Source organism: Pinus tabuliformis, chromosome 2_2, assembly GCF_031772625.1.
Source record: "Pinus tabuliformis cultivar Carrire ecotype Pingquan chromosome 2_2, CPIR1, whole genome shotgun sequence".
In the NCBI taxonomy this organism is placed as follows: domain Eukaryota; kingdom Viridiplantae; phylum Streptophyta; class Pinopsida; order Pinales; family Pinaceae; genus Pinus; species Pinus tabuliformis.
In genome coordinates, this window is record NC_142300.1 from 562051778 (window position 1) to 562057666 (window position 5889).

Below are 5889 nucleotides of genomic sequence, written 5' to 3' on the forward strand. Positions count from 1 at the left end.
ACACATGTATATTTTATTTTTACACAAGCTTGAAAACACACATGATAATCACATATGCAGACTATGCTTGAAGATGATTTTATTTTTTATGCAAGCTTAAAAGCACTCGCACACATGCAAACTATGCTTGAGAATAAAGAAACGGGCATGCCCCCCAGCATGGTGTCTCAATTCGAGGTACATGCCCCCCAAGCTGCAGTCCATTGAAAATGGAGTGAAGGTTGACATTAGTGTTATTGCGCTCGAATTGCACGAGCTCTTGTTTCATTATTTTAGCGAGGTTGACACAGGTAAAAGAACTTTCCTCGGCCAGATCCAGGTTCATTTTTTAAGGAGCTTGACACAGGAAAGGAACTATGCTCCTACCAGACCCAATTGCATTTTTTAAGGAGCTTGACATAGGAAAGCGAACTATGCTCCGACTAGAACTTCATCATAATGAATAAAAAGTCGAGGCTTCCGAGAGTGCCACTCCCGGTGGAAGGGAAACATCTTGGAAGTCAGGGCCCAATGCCCCTAGGACACTATGCACGATGGCGGCATCACTGGATCCAGGCATGGGATAGGTGGCCACGTAGTTGATCTGCGGTGGGGGAGATGCAACTGGTGGATGAAAACTAGGAGGGGGCGACAACGGCGCAGGAGGCATCGGGGGACTAACGAATGACATTTGATCGATAGTCACAATTCTTCCATCATGCAGAAAGCAAACCACACAGAAAAGAGACGAAATGAGGGCCCCCATGGCATAAACATAGTCGCGACCAAGGAGAAGACTAAAGTCTAAAACACCTTGGGTAACCAAGACATCTATATAGATGGTTCTACCCCCCAAAGTAATAGGGAACTGCGGGAGAACTCCTAGAGATGGACAGGCTCCTCCGTCGAAGGTCAACAGATTCTGGGTGACTGGCCCAAGCTACGAGGAACCTAAAGCTTGCCAAGTAGTGTACGGCATAAGACTGACAGACGCCCCTTCATCCAAAATAGTGCCAGGTACTGCCTTAGCACAGGCATGTACTGTGATCTGGAAAGGCATATGGGATGGAAGGCGACCGGCGATCAGGCGATTCCAATCAAAGGAAGCGACCAAACTACTTGGTGGGGGAATCGTATGATTGCCCCCATGTGCTAAAGGAACCGAAGGAGAACCTTCGGGAGCAGCTGGGTTAGGAGAGTCATTTCGGGACTCAGGAGAATCTGAAGAGACGAGAAGAACATGGGCGTGATTCTCTTCCGAAATAGAGTGAGCGAGCGGCAGACTCGAGTCAACACTCTTTCCGACCAATGGTTGGTCTGGAACAGGCTGGGGACAGCCGGGTTCGAGAAGAGGGGCCTGGACAAGGGAAGATTTTGAAGCAATCCCTTTGTCAGCAGGGGGATGATCTGCAGTTGCAGAGAGACGTTGATAGCCAATGGGTAGTTGGGGTGAAGGAGTTGTGAGACTTTCCAAGACAACGGAGGCTTTATCCATGAGAGGACAAAGGTGAAGGGGATGATTGCCTTCACAAAGTCTACAGGGGATTCGAATCTTCCCTTTTTCCTTACCATTTCCAACTGATGAGGTAGCATCGCCGTGAGCTTCAGAGGACGATGAGGGGCGGGCCGGATCATGAGACCATACTTCTAAGACCCTAGGAATTCCAGGACAATCGCGAAGAAGATGGTCCTCCTTGCATAATCGACAAGGAAACTTGACCTTCCGCGGAGGAGCGGAAGGGGGCCCGACTTCAAGTGTACTCGAGGGAGTAGCTATACTTGTAACCTCTCCTTTAGGAGCCTTCTTCTTCTTCGTCTTCTTCTTCTTCTTCTTAGCCACCGGGTTACTCGAATCGAGACTTTCACCAGGCGAAGTAGAAGATGAGGACATAGAAGTCGGCGTCGAAGGGGAGAGGTCCACCTTAGAATCAACATGATGTTGTCCAGGTGGAGGAACTGATTGACCAATAGTTGATACGGTAGGGACCAAAGAGGTTGAAAACAACCAAACAGGCAACCCAACAGTTAACCCTGGGAGGGACAACGTTGCCATGTAAGGAGCACCAACATTCCCAAAAGGAGGGAAATGACCAGGGTTCCCGTCAGAGGGGATCGCTGGGTTGGTGAACCCCGGAAAAGTTGCCATCGGAAAAAGAAACCTACTCAAGCTAACGCACACAAGATCTAACCAGGTAATGTTTATCGTGGCCAAATGAATTTTAAGACGCAAAGACACAACTTGACCTTTTCATGTTTTAAGAGTCGAGAAAAGGACAAAAAGGTGACTCTAGTCGCCTTCGAATGTTTTATGAGCCCGAAGTGACAAACTACTCAAGTGAGCCTTTTCGTTTAAGGAGTCTAAAAAGGATCAAAAGTGACTACTCTAGAGAGACTAGGCAAAGGGTTTACCAAACAAATCCATAAAACTGCTTATACACCTTGGCAATCATATGAAAACCAAGGACTTCCCGTACTGCAGTCAATCTTCCCGAATGCTGTGTTCGGTGCGTTACGGCTTGTAAGGCGGCAGACACGGCTTCCTGTGGATAAAGGATGATAACCTAGTGGGGTCTCCCCTATATACGCGACGGTACGTGGGAGCTCAAGTCCGTGCTAGACCACTATCGAGTCACAAGAGGAGGAATCACCCAACCATAATGTGAAACAACAATGACTAGGTTTAATGATGCCGGAGCACGTCTCTAGCCTAGACCTCTAATCAATGAGCGTTATGTTCCAATGCGTTTTTAAGTTCATTCAGTTCATTTTATGGTTGATCTTTGATTAGGTTTCAGTTTCAGGTCCTACCGTATGTAATCTCTCACAATCTCCTAAATGCAAACTACATGCCAAAGAATATCATTTCGTTCGATGAATGCTAACTACAAGAGAGTTAAGGATTTTTCCAAACAAAATGACCACAAACAAGCACGAATCACTTTGATGCAGCTAATGACAAATAAACGAAACTTTTCTTTTGTTTTAAATCACTAAATCAATGAAAAGCTTTTACTTTCAATTAACTAATGTAACGCAACAAAGATTATTCATTTTCCTTTTCAATGGCAAAGTGCACAAAATGAATTTTGAGAGACAGTAACACCGAGCAAAAGACCAATTTCACTCAATGAGAACACAAATGGATCCCAAAAACACCAAAACAGTCCTTCAAACCAAAAAGAAAATACAAAGACCTCTTATGAGCTATGTGATCCAAGCTCAAACGAAGCCAGGTGAAACCCAAGCGATAAAGAAACAAATCACTTGAATAAAAAGGAAAACTTTGACAACTACTGAGCGAATGCAAAGGAATAACCACAATGTTGACCGGATGATCAAAGAACTCAAAACACCTCCGGGAGGCTCGACGCACAAAGCCACTAGATGCCCTAGGGCTAAGATGTGAAACCGATAGAAAAAAGCAAACACCCGAATGATGAAGGTCTAAAACCAGTCAAATCAAGATCAAACACACTCCAGTAATTGAAAAAAGGACAGCTAGACACAATTCCAAGCTCAGGGGGCTTAAGGACAAGCGAACTTGAAAAGTTGACAAGCTTGGCGCGACTGTCAGGCTGCAACTCGCGCCTTTATAGGATTGGCGCGGGTTGTCTTTGAGCAACTTGCGCCAATAGCGCAACTGTTTGGCTAAAAAGCACGCTAATCAAGTTAACTTAAATCAAAACAAAAGCAGGTGACCCAGGGCTTGAGAACAGTATCTAGGCAAACCAGGAAGCAAGAAACAGCAAGAAATTTGACCCAGAAAGCTATCTAAGTAGTCAAAATAAGAAAAAACCAAAGAGACAAGACAAACTCCAAGTTGTTTAGTTCGTAAACCAAACTGGAGATTGAATGAAGTGGCGTTGATCTACTTCGCTAATGCAAAGCAATAGCATTTCGAAGGCTACCTGGCCGTGCTTCAGGCTCCGTCTAAAGTTTACAAATCAAACAACAAGATCTCCCCAGTGGAGTCGCCAAATTGTTGTGGAGGTAAATCCTCTCTGCGGACAGAGACGATCCCTACTAGCCCAGACCAGGTCTAGCAACAATCACACAATGCTACCACGCAAGTTCCTAACTACAAATACAGAGTAGATGGTGAGAACCTACTTGGATTCCAATGCTAGTGTTCGTCAAAGAGATGTCGCCTTCGTTCCTTTGCCTTGGCCAGTCACGATCCACACGATCTCCGTGATAGGATACCTGCACACGCAAAGAACAACACGAAAACAAGCGTAAAATCTAGTAGATGCAATTATATACCAGTCAGAAAAGATATAACTCAACATCAAACATAAGACAATGAGAGTGGAACCATAATGATAGTCATCTATTATTAATGAATGACAAAGAAGAATACAACCATTGTTCTGACGTCAAATCCTCCTTTGGCTGGGTCGTCAGCTACACAAGTCTTGTAAAGCCTGTTGGGATGAGGAACAAGCCTCTCTCTCTTTGGGTGACAAGAATCTCCTTACTTAGATTTAGCCTTATGGGTGCAAAGAAGGCTCTTGCAGCTTCAAACTCTTGGACTCCTGGAACTATGAGTATTATGACTGCAACTATTGTAACTAGCTTGCTCAAGGCATAGAGGCAAGCTTTTATAGATAGAGAGGGAAAGAGATAGGATCCACCACATTATTCATGGGATTGGCTTTATCACTTGGAAACTTCCATGAAAGGTGGCAAACCACTTTCCCTTCTATGGAAATTCGAAGCCAAACCATCCTAGCTCAACATAGATTCAGTTGGTGAATGGGTTGAAGAGAACCTTCGGGAGTTTGTTTGTTGAAAACTTTACTCAATTTGGTTGGCGCGAGTGCGACTCTGGGACAGAGCGCCAATGGCGCGCCCTTTATAGAGGATTTCCCTCATTGGCACGGGCAGTGTACTGTGAACCCGCGCCAATATAAAAAGAGTTGTTTTCATGAGGATTTTGCAGGAGATGTCTTCAGGACAAATGAAGCTCATACTTAGAGGAATATGATGCAAGTGGTTTCAGGTCATGTCACTTCTCACAGGTCCCGGAATGAGTCCTCCAGTGTGCGGGTGAGGGGTAACAGGGACGGTGACAAACGGTGACAAATTGCTGTGTAACACTCAGTCAAACACAACAACAAGTTTCATCTTGATCATAGTGTTTCGGAATCAGGAAGGGTAGTTTGGCTCGCGAATTAAAAAAATTTCAGAGTATAAGTTTTCATCTGTGGTGTTGCTCTGCTACTAACAAGCCTGGACATTACCTTAGCAGAGTCACGCAGGAACACACATATTTCTCCACTTCCAGAGAGATTGGTCAGTATCCCGGTGGATTTGCATGCTTCACCTCTCTGTGCATGAAGCCTTTCTCTTCTTTCGCCTTTGTATTTTTTTTTAAAGAGGACTGTGCATAGGAACTTATTTATTTTTGGGGTGGAAGAGGGATCCTGAATTATTGAGAGCACAAGAGGTGGTTCCTTCAGAGAAGCATGTAAGACCTTTGACATAGGTTTGCTCAATTAGATTTTCCCCTTCTCCGTTTCTACTAGTTGGATGAGCTTGAACACACAGAGCAGAAGGCTGAGTACAAGCATGGGGATTTCTAGTGTGGACATAGGTTCATGGTTGGACCCAATCTTCCCTTGCAGATGGCTTGTATTTTCTGTCAATACTTCATCAACCAAAGGTTATAACCAAGAATAGAGAATATGGACACAGGACTGGCCAAGTGCTGCAGTGTCACAAGACTCTTTAGATCTCAGCCACATACTCATTCAAAAGCCAGAACTCAGTAGAGGGCAACACTTATTTACAAAACCAAAAATAACATGATAATAAGCAAAAAAAAAAAGTTAAACAAAAATAGTAAGCAAATCAAACAAGACAACAAGCAAGCAAAGCGAGCAAGCAAACAAACCAAACCAAACCAAG